This window comes from Leptosomus discolor, chromosome 1, assembly GCF_034619465.1.
Source record: "Leptosomus discolor isolate bLepDis1 chromosome 1, bLepDis1.hap2, whole genome shotgun sequence".
NCBI lineage: Eukaryota > Metazoa > Chordata > Aves > Leptosomiformes > Leptosomidae > Leptosomus > Leptosomus discolor.
This window is the reverse complement of record NC_141391.1, coordinates 181544083-181564681: the sequence shown is the minus strand read 5'-3', so window position 1 is coordinate 181564681 and position 20599 is coordinate 181544083. Positions and strand designations below refer to the sequence as shown.

Genomic DNA, 20599 nt, shown 5'->3' with positions numbered 1-20599 from the left:
AACAGTAAACTGGTACTACTCCTTTCTCTGATGGCTTCAGATAGAGTTCTGAAATGAGCTGAGGGTCGTTTTAATAGTAAAACACTGGCTTCAGATTCAAGACTTGCATATGAAAATTGTTCATGCAACTTGAACAGGAGAGGGAAGAACATTATGGTCTTGCTAAACTTCGGGTAGCTCACATCTTGTCTGGTGGCTGGACAATACACTAATGCCGTGCTGAGAAGGAACAGAGGAGAGCTTGAGTAACAAGAAGAAAGCAGTTACTCTAACACTATTTCACTGGAAGTGACAATGTAAGTAATAACTAAATAAAATATCCATAGTAAAGCAAGAAGATGTTTTAAAGATAATTCATGCAAAAAGCTAAATACTCTTCCCCCAAGAGAGAAGCTCTTGAAAAAAGTCTGTTTAAAAGAGTTACATATGCTGCAGTCTATTTTAATAAGGAGGGAAGCGAGACAACACGATCACTTTTTGCAGTGTTTCGTCTGTTCTTGTGGTTATTTTTGCATTCAAGCCCAACTCCTACGTCTTTTAGTTTATCATAAATCTTTTAAAAATAAGTAATTGTTTGGCAGGATTCTTGTTGAGATATGAGAATGGAGAAAAAAAAAATATAAAAGAGTGTGTGTGTATATATGCGTATACATGCCAGGGCTTAGTCATGTAAAGTTAAGTGTAACTGTTCTCACCTGAACACATCTAATTGTCCTTAAGTGTAAAGTCTCATTGTAGTCTTCATAATTTTTTGATGAACCCAATTCCGTGGTACTCTAATTCTGGATTGTGCGTTCTAGGTAGTAATTCTTTTATAAATGACTACACTGAAGTGTGTGTGTGTTTATTTTTAAAAACATGGAATAACTAAGTCAAGTTGTCTCTAGTTTGGAAAAGTCGGCGTTATTTCTTCTCTTTGTCTCTCTGGATTAGGTTACCGTTTTTAATTATGTTACGTTTGCCAGCATCCCTCCCACAGACTCTTTGCCTCATCCAGCACACAGAATATATGGTGCTAATCTTGATGAGTCTTTCCCCTTCTCCTTACTGTGGAATATGTGGCATAAGGCCATAAATTTCCCGCGCGGTACTCAAAGCTTGCTTTAAAAGAAGAATTAATCATTTCAGCATGGACTTTCTTTTTCCTATGATATTTCACAAATGTTTGTGAACGTGCCTTCCAATAATAACATATTAACAACAGCTTCTTCCCATCTGCAAGTGCAGCTCTACTCATGTTTCTGGCTTGAAGAAGTCTGTTTTGTGTTAGGGTTGAATTGGGGGATCCCTAGCTGTTCCATCTCAGGCTCTGTGTTGGTCTTGTCTGGCAGTGGCCTTGGTTAGCCGGGTCTTGGTTTGGGACCTGCTGTTTGTTTCTCTCTTGTGAGTGGCGATATTCCCATTCCATAGTGGATGCTGAGACACAAGGAATGTGTGAATATCCATACAAAATCAAAAGCAACATCTGTCTAGACCAGTATCCCATCTGGCAGTTGCTAATGGTAGGTGCCAGAGGAAGAGTAGAGAAAACGAGGCAAATACATAATGGTTTGCAGTGCAGGCTGGGCCATTTTGTTCTGTGAGCTATCTGGTTTCATTTGCACCCTTATAAACTTGTATAATCCCCAGAGACCTCTGACATGGAATTCCACAGATTAACTGTTAACTTAAAAAAAACACACCCCTCTTTCTGTGTTTTTCGAGTCTGCCTCTTGCTGGTATCGTTGGGGTAGAATTCGGCTCTGTACTGAAACACCTACAGTGGGGGTGTATGAGTGCAGGTGTCTCACTGGCAATGCTGGCAGCAGAGCTGAGAGCAACTCAGCTTACCACCAAGCCAGTGTATAGGTTGGGACTCTGTTGCTTAACCCCCAGAGGTATTTTGGTATCATTTGGGATGTTTATCCTGCCCGGTCTCCCGTTGCTACTTGATGGGTTGCAGGCATCCTGCTAAACCTCTGACTTATCTGCTGTCCCTGTGCAGGTATCTTGGATGTGCTAGGATTTCTCAAATATGGCACTTGAGTTTATCTGGTGGAATTGGCTCCTCCTGTCTCTCTGCATCACCTGGCATGCTAATGAAACTGTTCAGGTGTTCTGATCCAGGTCAGTGTCTTGTGACCCATCCTGTACCCCTCTTTGCTCCCTCCTCTGTGTAATAGGAAATGTCTTCTGATCTGGTTAGATCTACTGCTGCGACAGACTTCTGTGCGTACCTCACATTGCAGAGAATACATAGTTTTGCCTGTGCTTGCCTCTCTTGTGGATGTGAATGCTCACGAACCAGCAAATCCTAATTACTGTCAGGTCTCAAGTCAGCTCCCCTAAAAGGAGAGAACCTCCATTAACAATCATTAGTGTGTGTTTTTGTGCTTAAATTCCTTTTCAGGACAGAGCTGGAACTCATTCCTGCCAAGCCAAATTCACTCAAGAGGTTTCTCCCACTGTTCCTGCCTCCTTTGCTGGGCTCCTTACAGCTTCTGCACCAAGGGATTTTGCAGACCCAGCCTCACAGTTACACTTGCTTCATGAAAATATGGCCATTGAAAATATGGCCATAGAACACCTAAAAATGGTTGTGTTTGCAAGTGTGCAAGGAAAATAGTGCTATGCAGAGTGTAGAGAAAAATAGACTGATGATAAAACCATAAATGAATTGCTTCATTCTAAGGTTTTATTTGGTTGTTGTGAGAACAAGTATAATGATGCTGTGCAAAAGGATGGATGCATTTATTTAAACAGTAGGTGGCCCTTGAGTTTAGCAACAGTTCTGAAACACAGCTAAATGCACCTCCTTCAGCACGTGGTCCTGACTTGCTGTGCGTGCGCTACCTTTCCCCGCTGGTTCCCTGTCATCCTCCTGGACTCCACAGCTCTCTATTTGCAGTCACAGCTGCTCCAGAGACACTCGGATGAATTTCTATTGTGGACAAACCCACTGTTTCCCTGCTACAGCTTCTCCCTCTGCTGCAGTGGAGTAGTCTTGGCTGGAGTTTTGAGAGGGGGAAAAAATATCTTGATACATAATATTTTGAACCTTGGCTCAGGCTTTTTAACATTTGTTGAAGTTGTGATCAACTGTTGCTGTCTGCCACAATTTCAGTCAATACATTCTTGTGTGCTGTAGAGGTAATGGTTTGTGTGCTTTTTTAAGCAATCCGTTTGCAAATGATTGTTGCAAATTTGGCACTTGGATCCCTGTTGTATCTGTCTCCTGAAAGCATTTTTGAAGTCTTAGAATGAAATGTACTTAAACCCATTACTCAGTGATCGCGTTCAAGTTCATAGTAAAGCTTATAACCTACACTGGCTCAGCGCTTCCAAGGTGCTCCGTTAAAGACTCCTCGGTTAAACCTCATCTGCTTAAAATTACGTTCATATTCATGGCAAAATCTGAACTGGCTCCTCATTCCTGATTTGAGTGCAGGAGTGAAAAATACAGAGCTTTTCCCACTATCCAGCTGCACAGAAAGTAAGTGAGAGGCCTCTTAAGGGGCCAGGTGTCCCTTGGCAGCATTTTGGTGGCTCTTGTTTCTAATAAGCAAGCTGGATGTCGGGAGTTCCTAAGTCTGGGTGTGAGGAGAGTTGTGTTCTGTTATTTATAAGTCTAAACGAGGATTGCTGTGCTCTTTTGGCTTCTCTTTCTTGTGTTAATTCTTAGGTTTTAATCTTACTGTACTGGGTTTCTTCAGTGGTTTTTCTACTCCAGAGCTACCAGCAACACGCAGTCACTTAAACAGCTTGGATCAAGACAGCAAGTATCAGTGAGGTTTTGGATGCAGACCGAGATCACGTTTTGCTAACAGCTGTTGTGGTGGAAGCAGTGGTAGCGCATTCAGTGGGAGTACTCTTTCTGAACTAAAGCAGTCAGATCTGGAAGATCTTGTAATGTTAGAAAAGTTAATGTGAAAAGTTAACATTCCTGTTAACTTGATATTTCAAACCGTCATGTTAAACAGATATATGTGACTTGCTGTAAACTGAAATGCAAGAATGCTGAGGTTATGGGTGCAGAAATAATGTTTCCTTGTTATGTGTAATGTTGTAGAAAGGGTTTGCTAAGCTGACTGTTTACAGCTGATTCACAAAACATTCCCAGGAATCTCCAGTTGCGCTGGCAAATTATTCTCTTAACCAGTAGTAGTTTGCAAAGAGATCTCAGAGGGAGTAGGGGTGCAGGTTATGAGCGGTCCTAATACACAGGAGCCCATTTGATGCCCTCAGTTCAAGGGCAAGACACCGCAAAGGGCTGGTACTCCAGTGCCTGCTGGCAGGGAGCCTCTCTCCACCCACCAGCTCTGAGTGTATCACCAGTTATAGCAGTCAGTAGGTCATCTACCTATCGTGTTACTAATATATAAAAGAATCTGCTGCTGTGGTGAAAATCATTCTGTTAGTCTTATTTGCAACATCTGAACTAACTAAAACAAGGGCATGACTCCTTGATGGTATTACCCCTGCCTGTTTACACACACATAGAAATAACCCTTCAAAGCATTTTGAGATCAGGTTGGGTGCAGGTGTCCTATGTGGGCAGGAAAAACAAATAGCGGCTGATGGGCTCCCGAGATGTGCTGAGCAGGAAGGGAGTGCAGCTCCATAACTGGCACTCTGTAGGGTTAATTCTGTTGGAAACGGTGAATATTTCTTGCTCAGCCTCATCCTTTGAGGCTTTGGGCACAGAGCTGGGACTCCTCTGGTGGTAGGAGGGGACTGCAGTGCAGGGTCTGTGCAGTGCCTGCCCCTCCGTCGGGTGCAGAGGCTGTTTTGGGAAGCCATGTCCCAGAGCAGGCTCCTTGGCTGTCCTGTGTAGGGGCTGTACGACCTGAAACCGGGTGTCTGTGTGGGAGGGTGGCTGGAAGCAGGTGTGCTTCATTTCTAGTGTAATTATGTGGCCACGGAAAACTGCTTAGGAATACAGAGAGGGGAGAGCATGCTTTCCTTGTGTTAGCAGTAACATCAAGGTGTTGCTGGTCTTGATCAGTGTTTCTCCTTAGGATAGCGCTAAGCTGCTTATGATTTACTAGAAATGCGGCATTTCATCTGGTTAAGCTTGTAAGATGTTTGAGGCTTTTTGTTAATTTCCCAGTAATGTAAATTTAGTAAGATGTACTAACTTGAGAAATTACAAACAGAATGCAGCTTACTGAAGCAAAACTGGGAGGCGTGGTGGCACCTCAGTTGTACAACCCACAGCATTATCTTTTCTTAGGATCACTTGCATCCTTTGTAGTTTGCTTGTTTAGATTGCCTCTGCTCTTTTTCTGAAATGCTGATTTTTATACTACTACAGCCAGCTGGGGCTGGCTTCTTCCCACTTTGCATCAGAAAAACCAGGTGATTAAAAGCATGTAGTAAGCTCCCTTTAAGTCCTGTGTTTCCACACTTTGATGTTGCCGTGTTATTTTTTCTAAAAACATACCTTTCCTGCGTGTGTGCACACATGGGCATCAGTGTCTGTCACCTTGGTACATTTATAAGAGCCTTCGTAAGTAACTACACTGATTTGCATTAAGATTTACTAAGTAATTACTCTAATAAATGACTGCATGAATAACTCTACTGACTTCATTAGGACTTACTAATGAACGGTCCTAATAAGCAAGGACTAGGCTCTGACATCTTGAGAGAACTTGCTTAGGCTCAGGGATGCCTTGTAGTTTATGTGCAAAGGTGACCCTTTTTCCTATGCTACCATAACTCTTGGCATCTGTAACAGAAGTCAGTGAGGTGGAAATGATTGCTTGGATGCTAAATGAACGCCTTTGGAAAAACAAAACTGAATATGTTCTCTGCACTGTTCTGTTGTCTGCAGTTTGCAGTCTGCTCCCTGTGTCTTGCATTATAATGTGGTATTGCCGGGCCAGGACGCTGCATAGGAAACAACGATGTGTTCCTCTCTTCCTTCCCTACCCTGTGCAACTAGGCATTACAGAAGAGTTTTGGGTTGTTTTTTTTGTATGAACCTGTGAAGTTTGTTAATTTGAAGAGTTTTTGTAATCAGTTACACAAAGGAGCTACTGATAGCAATTTGGTTGAATTTCAGTGTTCTGGCTAAATTGCCTGTACAGGTTTGGAACAGAAGGAAAAAAAACCTTTTTAATTCATGTTTGAATAAGATGTGTAAAGCTGAGGTCCTTCACACATGGCAAGTGTGCAGTTAGAGAGGTCTTGTTAGTGTCATATGTCATATATGCGCAATGGAAGATTGGATGTGAACTGACTGGCCTGTTTACAGGACTAATGCTTTTGTGTTTGTCAGAATTTCCAGGTATGTTCGGTTTTTCTGCAGCTCTCGAAGAGATTCCCCTTGACTATATAGTTTTAGGTGTGCGTGTGTGTATTTGTAAGCTAAGAATGGCTCCTGAGATTGATAAACTTCTAATAAGATATAGTGGTACAGTTTAGTAACTTAACAAGTTTGAGTTTATAGGCATAGGTAAACGCTGTGTTTCCAGTTGGGTGATGGTTTTTGTGGTGTGTGGGTTTAGTGGGGTTTTTTTAAACTTTCATTTTGATCCCCTGTCAAAATAGAGTTGATACCAGGTTGCTTACTTTACTTTGCCCCCCAAAAATGTGAAACATCAAGATTCGTAGTATTTTCTGTTAAAGTACGGGAAACATTAATGAAAGTATTTCAGGGACTTTTAATAAAAGACCATTAATTTGTGGTTTTGCTTTGCGGAATTTGTTGTTTGTTTGAGGAAACTTTGATTCTACTGTTTTCGGCCTATCCCATGCTTGTCCATAAGGTGACCCGTCCTTTTTAATGTGTCCTGTCTTCTGGGAGTATGTGTTTAGAGGGTGCATTGGGTACTGATTCTCCCTATTCTCTTTAACATTAACAAGGGTAGGGTTTTCTATGAAAAATTCTAGTAGGCCCTCTTCTCCTTCCACCTGAAATGGGTATCAGCTCTAACAGATCTCATGCCTTCGTGAGCTTCATAATTACATTTCCTGAAGCAGAAGTTGGGCATAAGGAAAGGTGGAGTAGCAGCAGCGTTTCCTTGTGCCTGTAACATCCTGCCCATAAAAGCAGGGAAATAGTTGTTTGGAAAGAAAAAAAAGAATGACTTTTGAACTTTTTGTTGTAAAATCAACACATTCTCCTCGTTGCTGCCTAAGAACAAAGCATGTAATCTTTTTCCCCCTTCTCTGGTTTCCTGGTGGCCATTCTCCAGCATGGCAAAATAACTTGTGTCTGGAGTCAGGCCATGGTATCAAGTTGTAAGCAAGCAAGCCCTGTTCTCCAGTGCCGCCTAATTGCTGTTCTCCTGACCTTTCCTCAGAAGAAATGTTTGTTTATCCAGCTTTTCCAGTGGGATATTTATTAACCATGTTCTAAAGTCTTCTGTTCACACCTCCCTTGAAAGCCTACCCATTGTGACCTCCTACTCCGTGCTCCTCTCTCCACTGTGTCCTGCCAGCATTTATCCAAATAGCAATGGTATCACCCCACTCTTATTGATGTCATTAAAAAAAATAATGTCTGGTTGTAGTAATTGCCTTGTAATTCTGAAGTGACTCACTACTACAGGATTGTCTGCCCTGAGACAGAAATTGTGAGTTGATGGGGAGGAAGCGGCTTGCTCACATCACCACTGGAGATGATAGTGGTGTAAACTGTCTGCAGATACATGGCACCAGGCTAGCACAGTGTTTGGGTCAGTTGGGACCTGTGTGGTAAAGCATTTATTGTGCTGTAGTTCACTTATGCTGCAGACTTGTTTAATGGTTGTTTGTATAATCTGTGGCTGGCTGTTTGTCTTTTTTTACCTGTACAAAAATAAAACAAACCCCACAATTTCCTTTGCCAGTTCTTTTGTTTCAAATTTGTTTATCCTGGCTTTCTTCACCTGTAAAAAGAAGAAATTCTATGTTCATCCTAATTAAGAAAAAAGCCTCCTGGATTTGTAGAAGTCGTCTGCAGCTTGGACAACGACGTGACAGCTGACACTGGTTTCTGAGGTAGCGGTAGCATCTAGCAGAGAAGCAGGCATGCAGCTAAAAGCAATAATCGTTTAAATTGTCCCAGCATGGATGTCTACAACTTGAGGCATCTGGATTCATTTGGGAGAAATAAATGTGTGTGTGTGTGTGTGTTTGTATTCTGGAAAACAAATTCATACTGAAGCTAGGCAGCAAGTGTACTTTTGCAAAAAGGGTTGAGTCAAGTTGGTGGCAGCTTTCCATTTTCATAATGGTAGTAGTCTGTTTTGTCTGTCTCTTTAGAGAACATATGGATTTTGAATAAACTTGTCCTTTTGTCAGTCCCACTCTGCTCACAGCTGAAGTGCTTGGTAGCCTAGTTTAAATGTATGTGTGAGTAATAAAAACAGGGTGTAGAAAAGCAAAGGATTAAAACCTCTCAGAAAGCAGGTTATCATTACCATGCTGATGAGTTTGAGGCATAATTGTGCTGAATCGGTTGGTCAGTTCCTCACAATGCAAGAGATCGGAGGATCGAGTACCACCTTAGCAGCGTGAGCTCAAGGTCACTAGGATGTGGACTTCAGTGGGTGGTGGCATGGGGCTGGATGGCTAAGGTCCAGTGGCCCGCTGCCTCTGCCAGTTTCTTCTCCTCTAAGCCGCTCAACTGCATTCGTCATCTGCAAGATGGGAAGAATAACGTAAACCAGGGAGTTGCAGCAGAGTTGGATCCAAGACTGGTTCAAGCTTTTCCTCTTTTTATTTTCCTTCTTGCTGGAAGAGCAGTCAAATGTGAGCTCTGAAGCTTTACTAAGTTCACAGTGGAACTCCTGTAAAATTGAATGAAGGTAGAGAAAACTGAAAAATTCCTGTTTGCTGCAGCCTTGAGATAAATAATTGACTAAAAGGTTATTTTTCAGCATTTGACCTCTTAAGGCTGTGTATATAAAAAAAGAGGCAAAATCCTATCGTTAAGGTCAGTGTAAGTTTACGCTATAGTAGTACACAGTGGTGGTGCCGAGACGGTTCCCTGGTTTGCCCCCTCTCCTTTTTTCTTTCCTGAAATATTGAACTGAATTTTTGTCAGGTCGGATCTGGCAGTAGTTGGTAAAGCTAATGATTGTAGTGTGCTGCTTCAGAAGTATCTTTTGGATACTACCCTATTTTTAATAAAACATGCTAATAAAAAGGCTGTACAGGAGAGTGCAGTCATTATGGTGTGAGCTGCTAATGCAATGTGCCAGGTGATACAAATTTTCTGGAGTGTAAAAGAAGAAATCCTTCATGCAGGCTGGGCTGCAGGGGTGCCTCCTTTTGTCTGCACTTTGTGAAATATCTAATTTGGATGCCTCTTTGAAGAGACTGGTTCCTGTCTTAATATTTCTGTGGAAGTTATGTAGAGCGTTAATTACGCTAAGTGCAGTGAGAGGTAGTGTTGGTGTAAAAATATTTCCTGTGGGCTAATTTCATGAAAACCTAGCTTCCTCTGATGGAGGAGAGCTGCAGCCACTGGAAACTTTATGCGGTTGTAGGTGGAGTTAGTTTTTAGCTCTTACCATTTGATGTGTATGTATATAAAGTACCAGTTACGTAAGTTGACTGTAAATGCGTATGGCTGTTTTATTGTGATCCTTTTCAACATACTAAGAAGATACTTCAGCTTCTTTGGCTATGAGGATGGGTACTTTACTAAAGATACCAGTGATTGCTTACAGACATCCCCTCCCAGGTTATTTTTATGGGCTTTTGAGGCCTTTGAAATGCAGATTTTATTTGAAAAATAGTTGTACTTCCTAAATTTTGTTGTGTTTTGAGATGCACATGTGGTAGAGGAGGGCGTTTCCCCTTCAGAAAGGTTTCAAATATGAGATCAGCGCCAGGCTGACCAAGAGAGAGACAGTAACTTCTTGAATTTTTTAGGGAACTATATGTTCCTCAAACAAGGAACTTAGCCCCCATGACCCACATTTGCTTGAAAAGACTGTGCATCTTTTTGAACAACATTGTTTTCTTTGTAGTATCTGTGATAAACTGTCAGGGTTGGGCTATATCCGAAGAGCGAATGCGTTACATTATGTTTCCTAGATGAGGATTGTTACTGTGCAATTTTTAAGAGGTTTGGGTTTTTTCTTTTTCTTTCTAGTAGAACAAATCCAAACGAAAAATTACTTGGTTGGTGGGACCATGACCAGATGTGGGCTCACCACTTCTAACACGAGCCCTGAAGCTGAGCTTAGTTAGGAAGTTGTTGCCTTTTCTTGATACAGGCAGGTTTTGTCAGAAGGCTTAAAAAATAATTTGATGACACAATCTTTGAACTACCCAGCCAAACGTGAGAAGGGAACGTTGCTCTAAAGATTAAATGGTGTTTGACACACATGGCAAAAGCTGGCACGTCACCCAGGGAATGCCGAGACAAAGCCCATGACTGAGCTTGCCCCGGACTTGAGCAGTGCCGGCAGTAACCTTGGGGAGAAGGCTGCACGCCTTGGCCTGGCACAGGGCTTGTTCTGCCTGGGCTGTGTTTCCCCAGGAACGGCTGGTTGGTTTTCAACACCAATTTTAATGTGAAATGTCGATAGCTGAGTTTGAAGACCTGGGGGGTTGTCGTTGCGAACACCCTTTCTGGGCCTTCTGTTAGGTGAAGCATGTTGGATTCTTGCATTGCAGGGTCGCACGCAAATACTGTGGGGTAATGACGCAGGGTCCTAATATTAATGGTCTGATTGCGAACTGTATTAATAGCTCAGGTTCCAGACCATACTTAACCACTTTTTCAAGATATACTAATTAGTTTTCTAGATGATACCTTGCATAAGGTTGTTTCCTAACTGCCTGCTAAAAGTTAGATTTTGTTGTACAGGTCACAAAGAGGCTGGTAATCCATTTTACTTTATTAAACCCCTTATCTGCTTAAATAGCCAGCAGTCAAAACTCACGCTTTCTGGAGAGGAGACTTGAAGGAGGTTATTTACTGTTTGTGATGTTTCTTGCCTCTAATTTTACTGAAACTTTCAAAATTGAAACAGCTGTGAAATGTTACTTAAATCATGTAATGTGTTGCTTCGAAAATGTCATAATATGGGAAAAAAAAAAGTACAAACCTGCATAAAACCTGCTGTGCCTTTGAGGATGAAATCTAATGCCAAGCCTCAGATACTACTCTTTATACAGTTGGTTTTCACTTTAAACAGATGCCTGGCTTTTTAAAACTGGGTTGCATGCCAGTAGTTAAAGTACAGCCATATAGGGTATGACAGGATTTGTAACTAGGGGTTTTCAGAGGTGAGGTCATGATAAACGAAACTTAAGCAGCAATGTTAATGTCACCAACAAACAGATTCCTTTTTCCAGCCTTCCTTTCACAGTGCATGAACATTAACTGTGTTTATATTGCCTCTGTTTGAAGGAAAATAATTTGTTAAAAGGAGTAAAGGGAAGTTAGAGTTCTTGTTTGGTTCCTCTGCTGCTTAAAAATATTCACCATATAAACATCTGAGTGTTTACATCAGAGGTCAGACAGGAGCCATAATGCTTTACTTTTACCCTTTGTCATTCAGTGCTTCTGTTAGCATGCCAGGACACACAGTGTGGTGGTACTTGGGAAAGACAGAAAGCAGTCTGAAAGTAAAAAGTATTTACTTGTTAACTGGCATGCCTGTACCTTGTAAAATTATGCTGGAATTATCAGCTGTTGTAGTTGCACGGGGATTTCTTTAACCACTCTAGCAGTGCCCTGGAAGAGAAACTGTCTTGCATCATGGGTATCTTGGGTAAAGATTTTTCATAGACACGTAGTGTACAAATTAATAAACAAAGAGCACCTGAGCTTTGGTGCACCTGTGTCCAGAGTTCTACCTTGCAGCTCTGGTCACCACATCTCAGGAAGGGCTTATTGCGGTTAGTCTCTTGTCTCTAAAATGACCAAGAGGATGAGGCAGCTACCTTAGGAAAGACTAAGGAGTCCAGGGCTTCTCCCTTTGGAGAAGAAAAAAAAGGAGGTGTGTGATCGTGGTTTACAAAATGAAGGTGGCGATGTATAAGCTGAATGTGAAATTCAGGTTCACCACGTCCTGCCATATTAGGAGTAAGAGGCACTCAACACATTTAACAGAAGTTATCTTCTGTCTTAATAGAAGATCAGCTTAAAGCAGATGGCAGTACTTCTTCACGCTGCAGTCATGAATTTCTGGAACTTGCTGCCACAGGAGGTGTGGAGATGGGCAGTGTCGGCAGGTTCAAAAAGGGTTTATGTGCATGCATAGGCACCAGGCCCATAAATGGCCACTGAACAGACTCGGAAGGGAGGTGCCCTCTGAATTCCTGCTGCAACACTTGTGGATGCCAGCAGAGAGGCTGCAGAAAAGGCTCATGTGCTCGCTCAAAATAGCCTTTATTTTTGCTGCTGTCGGAGGCAGAATACCAGGCTGGATGCACCATACACCTGACCTGGGAGAGCGCTGCTTCTGTTGCTGCCTCAGGAGGGCGTGGTGCGGGCTGTTCTTGAACTTGGTCTGACTGTCGGGATTAAGATGCAGGTTGGCCAACCCCACTTAGAAAAACAAAATCTTTTTCTAAAGAAGGGACTGGTTCCTTGCCCTGTGTGCCACTGACAGGGGTGGGAACTGGATCAGAGTGCAGAAAGCAAAAGGTGCTAAAGAGGATGCAGAGATCATTCTGCCCATGTCCATCCTGTTAGAAAATTCCCCTTTCCCTGACCCAGAGAGCAACCTCACCCCATGCAGGAGGACACAAACGTTTCAAGGTGTAGCTATGTGAGAAGGTGTAATGCTTGGAAGCTGCTTGGATGCTAATACTTCTTCCTGGCCACCCTGCCCCCATTTGGTATTCTCCACACCCTTCTGACTGCTGTTGTCTCTGAGTTTGTAGATGAACATGACCAGTAGCTCTACCTGGTGATTCTCAGGCTTTCAAATGAAGGAAGAGCACATCTTCTGAGCATGGGCTTACCCCAGGATGGAAGGAGAAATCACTGTTGCTGGCAAAGCTGCTCTGCTCTCAGGAGAGTTGGGATGAGGAAGAAGCAAGATGTTTGTTTCAAAATAGTTTGATTGCAAGGTTTCAGTTTCTTTCTTTCCTGTGGGAGTGCTGGCAGGCTGTAGGAAAGAGAGTGTTCTTGCTTGTAGAAGTAGCAACAAATGAGATCAGAAATCCCTTTCGCTGTTTTCCTTCCTGTATTCTCTGCTGGGCTGCTTTGTTGTACGATAGCAGTGTTAGTTAAATCCTTTCTTTAAGGCAAGTGTGATATAAGTAGGATGCATTAGCTGCATTTTTTTATGACTAAACAAGACTTCGAGTTTTTAAATGTAGATTAGGCTGCATTTCTCATCTGTCAAACCTTCAGTGCTTTACTTCAGAAATTATTCTTGTCCACAATTTACAGCAAGATCAGGGCCTCTTCATTCATCTGACTGAATCAAGGGTTACTATATGTGTGGGATTAATATGAAATGTAAGGACAGGGGATAGGGACTGACACAGCTTAGAAGTTGGCTTGAGCTCCCACAGGTCTTTGCTTCTTTGGATTTTGTATAAAAATATTTTAATGTGTTCCTGGGATAGGTTGACGTTTTGTCCATTATATTTTCCTTTCTCTGTCAAGCTGAAATGTTAAGAGGAGCTTGGTTCCCCATTCCTCAAGAGATGCTAATTGCTGGAAGTTTTGTGAAAATAGGAGATTAGGTAGAGACTTGCTTGTATCCCTCCATAGATAGAAGCCTATAGTAGCAGTTTGGGGAAGCCATGCATCTGTCTCAAGGCAAGGATCCTGAGGAAACAGGCTTTAGAGTTTGGGGCTTGTCTGTCTTTGTGGAACTTGATTTCTCAGCCTCATCCCATCGCAGCTTGCTAGCTGTTGAGCTTAGCACTTTCATGCTGCATGCAGGACTAGGGTTTGGCAGTAACCATGAGACATGGACTTTATGAAAGTCCTAGATGTGATGCAGTTCTTCCTTTTGGGGACCACAACTTGATTTGTGGTTCATTTTAATTGTAATATGTGCAGTTTTAGCTGTGTTCCTTGAGGATTCACGCTGAGCTAATCTCTAGGGGCTTTGCATTGAGTATAAATGTTAAAAAGAGAGTGCTGCTTCTCTAAACATCTGTGATACAATAAATGACATGTGCATGGGGGGTGGAGGTGATAAAGGAGAAACATTTTCTACTCTTTTTGTGGAGAGGAAGCTCGACTGAAGAGGCATTGATGAGCTCTGATGAAACACCAGCTATTCCCCTTGGAAAAACGGAAGCACTTGCCTCATTTCCCTCGCACTGGCAGCTGTTGCTTAGGAGTTTCATTTGAGAATGAAATGGAGCTTTGCTTGACCTGAGGAGTGGCTTTAATACAAGGGGCCGCCAATGGTGTGTGCTGTAAGTGCTGGGAAGGGCAGCATCATTTTCAGAGAAGTTAATAGCTCGGACTAGAAGTAGTGTTTTGGACCCTGATATATAATCTATATGGATTTTTATGTATTCAGCTGTCTCCTTGAGGTTAGATTTTTATCTTTCACATCTGTGCTGGGCTGCCGAAGTAGCAGATAACATGAGAAGCAGGGAATGGAAGGAGACCAGGAGCTCTGATGAGAAAAACATACTTAATTGGGCTGGGAGGAGGAAGGGGTGATGACATGGCAGCCATCACTGGGAATATCATATGGCTAAGTGATGGAGGAGTCACACCTAACTTAGGTTTGATTTTTATTTTTTTCATGAAAATAACCTTGAAGTGTTTGTACATTGTTTCATAGAGAAAATTCGTTTTTTGAACACTAGCACCCAGCAGTGCCATTGATAAAGCCCAGCAACATCTAGGTCTTGGCTGACAGAAGACGACAGTGTGAACTGCTGTGCTGACTGCATTTATACTTCGCTGCTGTGACATACGCAAGGCTCTGTGGTTGGGAAACTTGTCACCAGGCCTAACTTTTGAAGAAAAGCAGTTTCGTTTCACAATTCCCAGCATAGAAGTTTTGCAAGGCATGCATGCTGGGCGTTTTGTGAGGAGCTGGAGATGAATCAGCTGCATCTGAATCGGCCTAGAGATGAATTGGCTGGCTGGAGCGTGCTGCCTCTCATGCCTCAGCAGTGCACTGGCTCCAAGGAGCTGTGCCAGGGGTTGTAGAGACTGTGAGGCACAGGAGGGCCATGGTGGAAGAAGCGGCTTTTGTTTTGGGCTGTGTGGCCCACCAGGTGACGGAGCGGCTTCTCCTCTCACCAGGTCAGGCAGAACTGTCACAAGAACCGATTATAGATGTACTTGGCTGTAACATATAAATCTCACCTCTGAAACACCCTCGCTCCTTTGTTTAAAACAGCTGAGGTTGGAGTAATTGCTTTCCCAGTAGTCCCACCCTGAACAGGTGTGGCTTCAGCCACTATGGTGGCCATTTTAAGAGCAACGTAGTACAGCATACTATAAAGCATGGTAGAGATGAGTTAATTACTGCTGTTACTCTGCTGTTGTATTGGATTACTCAAGGTCTTCTATAGGTAGTAAATTTACCTGCTGAGATAACAAAGTGGAATTTGATCTGCTGGACCTAAGCAGAATTAGCAGAGGCCTTTTCTTTTAGTGGGTCCTGTTATGAGGTGACAAGTACAGAAGGAAATAAGAGAATTGTGGGAAATGAGTTTGCCAAGTCTTCTTCCACCCAGCTAAGTACACTATTCAAAGAAGACTTAATTATTTTAAATTAAAGCATAGCTAGACAAAGCTGTGTGGCAGAAGTTAAGTGTCGCTGTATACTGAGAGCAATTCAGCTCCAGGAAAGTTGGGGAAAAACTGTATACCATCTTGTGAGCTTTTCTGTGCATCTTGGTTAAGTATAATTAGGAAAAAAATTACACAGGTGCCACAAATCTGTGTGTGCTACTTAATGGTACTTCCTGAGAGCAGCTGACCCAGTGAATCATCGTGGGCTGAAGCTTTCTTGTTCATAATAGACTCAGTGAGGTATTCCTTGGTTGGCTTTCTCCTGACAGCAGTCATGTGGAATTTACTGTCTGCAGTCTGTGTGACAGCAATGTGATTTCTCTACAGGCGCTGGTGTCTAGCTAGAGAGGAGTTTTTGTTTGCTTGGTTGAAGTAGTGTGCCCGGGTGAGTGTACGGTTGGAGTGTTTGGAGCTTTTGTTTGAGGGTGGAAGGGTATGTGCAGAATAATTCATTAAGATCTCAGGCTTAGGTTTCTGGTGGGATAGAGTTACGCTTCCTTTCCTGTGGCAGGTGTCTTCCGCTGTTCACTGTCTGTGGTCTTGATGGTCAAGGATGGTGAACTGGAGTGAAAATGATGATTGAAGTAAACAGTGTTTCTGTCTACTGTGTATAACATTTTTGTTGAATGGATTTGGGTCTATTCTTAAATGTTTCCGTCCTAGTAGTCCTTATTTTGTATTCAGTTCATAGTTTGCATAATATACATGTTGTTAAAATTAGTTGAGGCACAGGCTTTGGTTGTTTAGAAGTGAATTATAGCTATGTAGTTGGCAGTATGCTATGAAGGAGCTTATCTCAGTGTGGTGGGCTGACCCTGGCTGGATGCCAGGTGCCCACCAAAGCTGCTCTATCCCTCCCCTCCTCAGCTGGAAAGGGGAGAGAAAATATAATGAAAGGCTCGTGGGTCGAGATAAGGACAGGGATATCACTTGGGAATTACAGTCACAGGTGAATGAGACTCAACTTGGGAAAAGTGATTTAACTTGTTACCTATCAAATCAGAGCAGGGTAAGGAGAAATAAAACCAAATCTTAAAAACACCTGCCAACCACCCCTTCCGCTTTCCCAGGCTTTATTCCTGATTTCTCCTCCCCCTCAGTGGTACAGGGGGACAGGGAATGGCGGTTGTCGTCAGTTCATCACATGTTCTCTCAGCTGCTCCTTCCTTCTCAGGGGGAGGACTCCTCACATGCTTCCCCTGCTCCAGCATGGGTCCCTTCCATGGGATGCAGTCCTTCAGGAACAGACTGCTCCAGTGTGGGTCCCCCATGGGGTCACAAGTCCTACCAGCAATCCTGCCCCAGTGTGGGCTCCTCTCTCTACAGGTCCACAGATAGTGCCAGAAGCCTGCTGCAGCATGGGCTTCCCACGGGGTCACAGCCTCCTTTGGGCATCCACTTGCTCTGCTGTGAGGTCCTCCACGGGCTGCAGCTGGATACCTGCTCCACCATTAACCTCCATGAGCTGCAGGGGGACAGCCTGCCTCGCCATGGTCTTCACCATGGGCTGCAGGGGAATCTCAGCTCTGGCATTGGGAGCACCTTCTCTCCTCCTCCTTCTTCACTGACCTTGGTGTCTGCAGAGCTGTTTCTGTCACGTATTCTGTCGCTCCTCTCTCTGCTGCTGTTGTTCCCCCAGCAGTTTGTTTTTTTTTTCTTCTGTTCTTGAATATATTGTCACAGAGATGCTACCACTGTCCCTGATGGGCTTGGGCTTGGCCTTGCCAGTGGCAGGTCTGTCTTGGAGCCAGCTGGCATTGGCCCTGTTGGACATAGGGGAGTCTTCTAGCACCTTCTCACAGAAGCCACCCCTGTAGCCCCTCTGCTACCAAAACCTTGCCACACAAACCCAATACACTCGGCTTTTGCATAAACAGGGCTCTGTGTTTTCTGCGTGCTTAATTAAACTTTGGCAAAATTGCCTGGCCTCCAGTGCTGATGCAAGAAGGCAGAAGTTCCAGTGGTTTGTTCAAGTAGGGAATCATGTCTAACTCAATCGAGGGAATGGCAGCTGCCCTGGCGCTGCCCCGTGACCCACAGCTCTGCAGCGGAGCCACACATGAGAAGACCGGCATTGTTCTGGGCATCAGTTGTTTCCCTGTCACCCTCACCACCAGCCTGATGGAGCTGCTGCCTCTAGCTCGTCACTGACCCCTTTCTCTCCCATTGTTCCCATCAGTTCCAGCACCCTCCAGCCCAAACGCAGTTGGCCTTTTTAGCGTTTGGCTCTGTATTCTCCAACATGTCTTACAGACCTGACTCCACGGCATCACCAGAGTGAGTCTATCGGAAATTAGCTTGCTGAGGTGCTACACTTGCTCGTCATGCCTGGTTCCTTGGCAGTCCACAGGACTCGAGTGATCTCATGGGGTTGTGTCTTTTCTAACCTGACCAAATTTCTATCACTTTGCTAGAAAAATGTGCCATCTTGGGAGAACAGAAATGTATATGAAAACTCTCCTGTATGAAAATAGGAGAAAGTTATCCTCTGTCTGTTCATACTTAACTAATTTGTTTACCAAGTTTTTTTTCTCTCTTTTTCCTTTATAATGCATACAGGTTGTTCTCTAGCTGTCAGCCTTGTGAACTTGCCCTGTGCCATTAGGCAATAGGTTATTTTTGTCATCTGTAGTTATTAAAAGTCCTTTTTGTGAAATTAAACCTCTTGAGGTGCATAAAAGTTGATGTGAAGTGGGTTTCTTTTTGTCTTTGTTGAGGCTTGAACACAGGAAAGGTGGTGACTGTTTTCTTCTTTTCTGGCTAGTGTTTTCTCTTGATGATGATAGAAGTGGATGATTTCAGTAATCATGGTGACGATCAGCTCCAGCAGGGTAGATGAGAGGTACCTGCTTGAACGATCAGCAATGGAATAATGATGAATATTAAAAGTCAGGTGTCCATTATTGGAAGCTCAGTATCAATAGTGTTAGCAGATTGGAGAGGTATGAACTCTACAATGTGCTTGTTTCTCAGAGGGATGAGTCTTGGCTGCTCTCCTTGTGAAGGGGCTTGTCTGAAGCTACACAGACTAGGAACGTTCCACGTTAAAGCTTGGGTTCTTGTAATCAGTCCTACAAATGGCAAGTGCTCTCTGTCAGACCGTCAGCGCCAGAGGCCTGCAGGCTGTTCCCTGTCCCCCCAGTATCTACTGCTACAGTTGTCTCTCCGCTCCCACAGCATTATTTGAACTCAACGTTTAAAGTGTCCGTATTTCCAGACTCCAACTGTGGTTCGTTGCTTTTGGTATTTATTTCAGGCATGAAAACAGCAATAACATTTACTTTGATTTCAGAGAAAAAAAATTACTACTTAATTTTTTTTTTCTGTCCCTGCTTTGTTTTACCACTATTCATTTGCCCCCAAATAGAACACTGCAAAGCTGTAAGAGCCTCTGGGGCATGAGCAGTTTAGATGAAGCTGTATCTGCCATAATCATGGCAGCTTGGGGGAGGGAGAAGATGAAAAATAGAAGGGCAAGAAAGCTTCATTTCTCTAGTGAGAATAGAGACTTGAATTCTGAAAACATTTAGTAATTTGGTATTTTGTAACAGACTAGGTGGGATCTGGCAACAGTGCAAGATGCTACACAATCTTAGAGTTGTGCTTAAGGAACTAACAGGAGAGTTATGTTTTACTGGTGTTCCTTTTGCCTCAGTTTCCTGATCTGTGAAATAAAGGTATGTTCTCTGTGTTATGCAGGAAATCAGTATCTGAGCCCAGATCAGGATTCAAGGTTTCTGACTTCCAGTTCTCCATTCAGACCACACCTTTCTTTTTATAGCTATGGGAAAAAAGTCCACTCCAGCATGTCATTTGGTAAAATACCATATAAGAAAAGCAAAACTAAGCCCAGAAGAGCTAAAACTAGCTGCTTTTAAATCAGGAGACAGAAAAAGTTCTGCAGCTTCTTTCTGGCAAACAGAAGCTTACAGTTCCACACCAGACATGCTCATCATTGGGGTCATTTCTGGCAAACTGAAGTGTGTGCTGAGCGGTGTCCAAAAGACCGTGATACAGGACTGGCCGCTGAAGTCAGGGAAATTATCTCTTGAGATAAGCTCCGCTGGGATGTGCTTGTGAGGACAGATGAGAACGCTGTGACTTGGCGGTTTGTCCATGCAGTGAGTGTGTACTCCTGCGTTCGGATGTACCCTGAAAGCTTCAGGCTTCTTCAAAGCTTCTCCCTTTGTAAGTGAGGTCTGAAAACATTAAAGCTGAGAGCTGGAACACTTTCATACTTTATATGGCATTTGTGCTAGTGGTAGAAACTGGAGTGTATTTATAACGCTGGTTTGCTGCAGGAGTATGGATTTGGAACAAATGTTTGTTTGGATAAAATCCAACTCCAGGGTTTGGTTTTACTGCTGCATGTAAAATCCATAGCAAGCTCTTAAAAGCAGTAGTTGAAAAATCTGATAGGGCCTTCCCCATGGAAAAACCATGAATTTGGTGTAACGTTCTATAGCTGGAGAGTTACTTGTGGTGGTTCGCATAGTAGTCGGTGACCCTGTGTGTAACATGCTGCCTGTCACATTGGAATGCAGGGATGCTCTAATATTGTTGGCACACACTGAGGTTGTTACTGTTACTTGATAGCACGTGCTGCTGTTTTCATATATATTCTTCGTTTGTTTAGAAATACCCATTTATGCCCTAAGTAACATTTAATGAAAATTGCAACTGTCGTCTTAACAATATCGCATAGCACTGACATGAGCAAATCAAGCCATAAAATGAGCTGAGCCGTTTTACATACTGCTGATAAATATTTGAATGAAAACAGTTGGCAAAAAAAGGACACAAGTGTCTTTGGGAGTGTTGACTTAACTGTCTCCATTCAGTCCAAGCATTGTTTGATTTGCCTAACATGTTAATCCTTTCTGTTGCTGTACAGCTAATTACGGTATGTTGAGCCTCTGTGGAATCATTACTGTTTGG

The 20599-nt window shown here is 43.1% G+C and overlaps 1 protein-coding gene across 1 annotated transcript in view; it reads left to right on the top strand.

Moving 5' to 3' along the window:
- RASSF3 (Ras association domain family member 3) overlaps positions 1 to 20599 on the top strand; it is a 53109-nt gene that overhangs the window by 28959 nt on the left and 3551 nt on the right. The gene's annotated exons all lie outside the window — the stretch shown is intronic.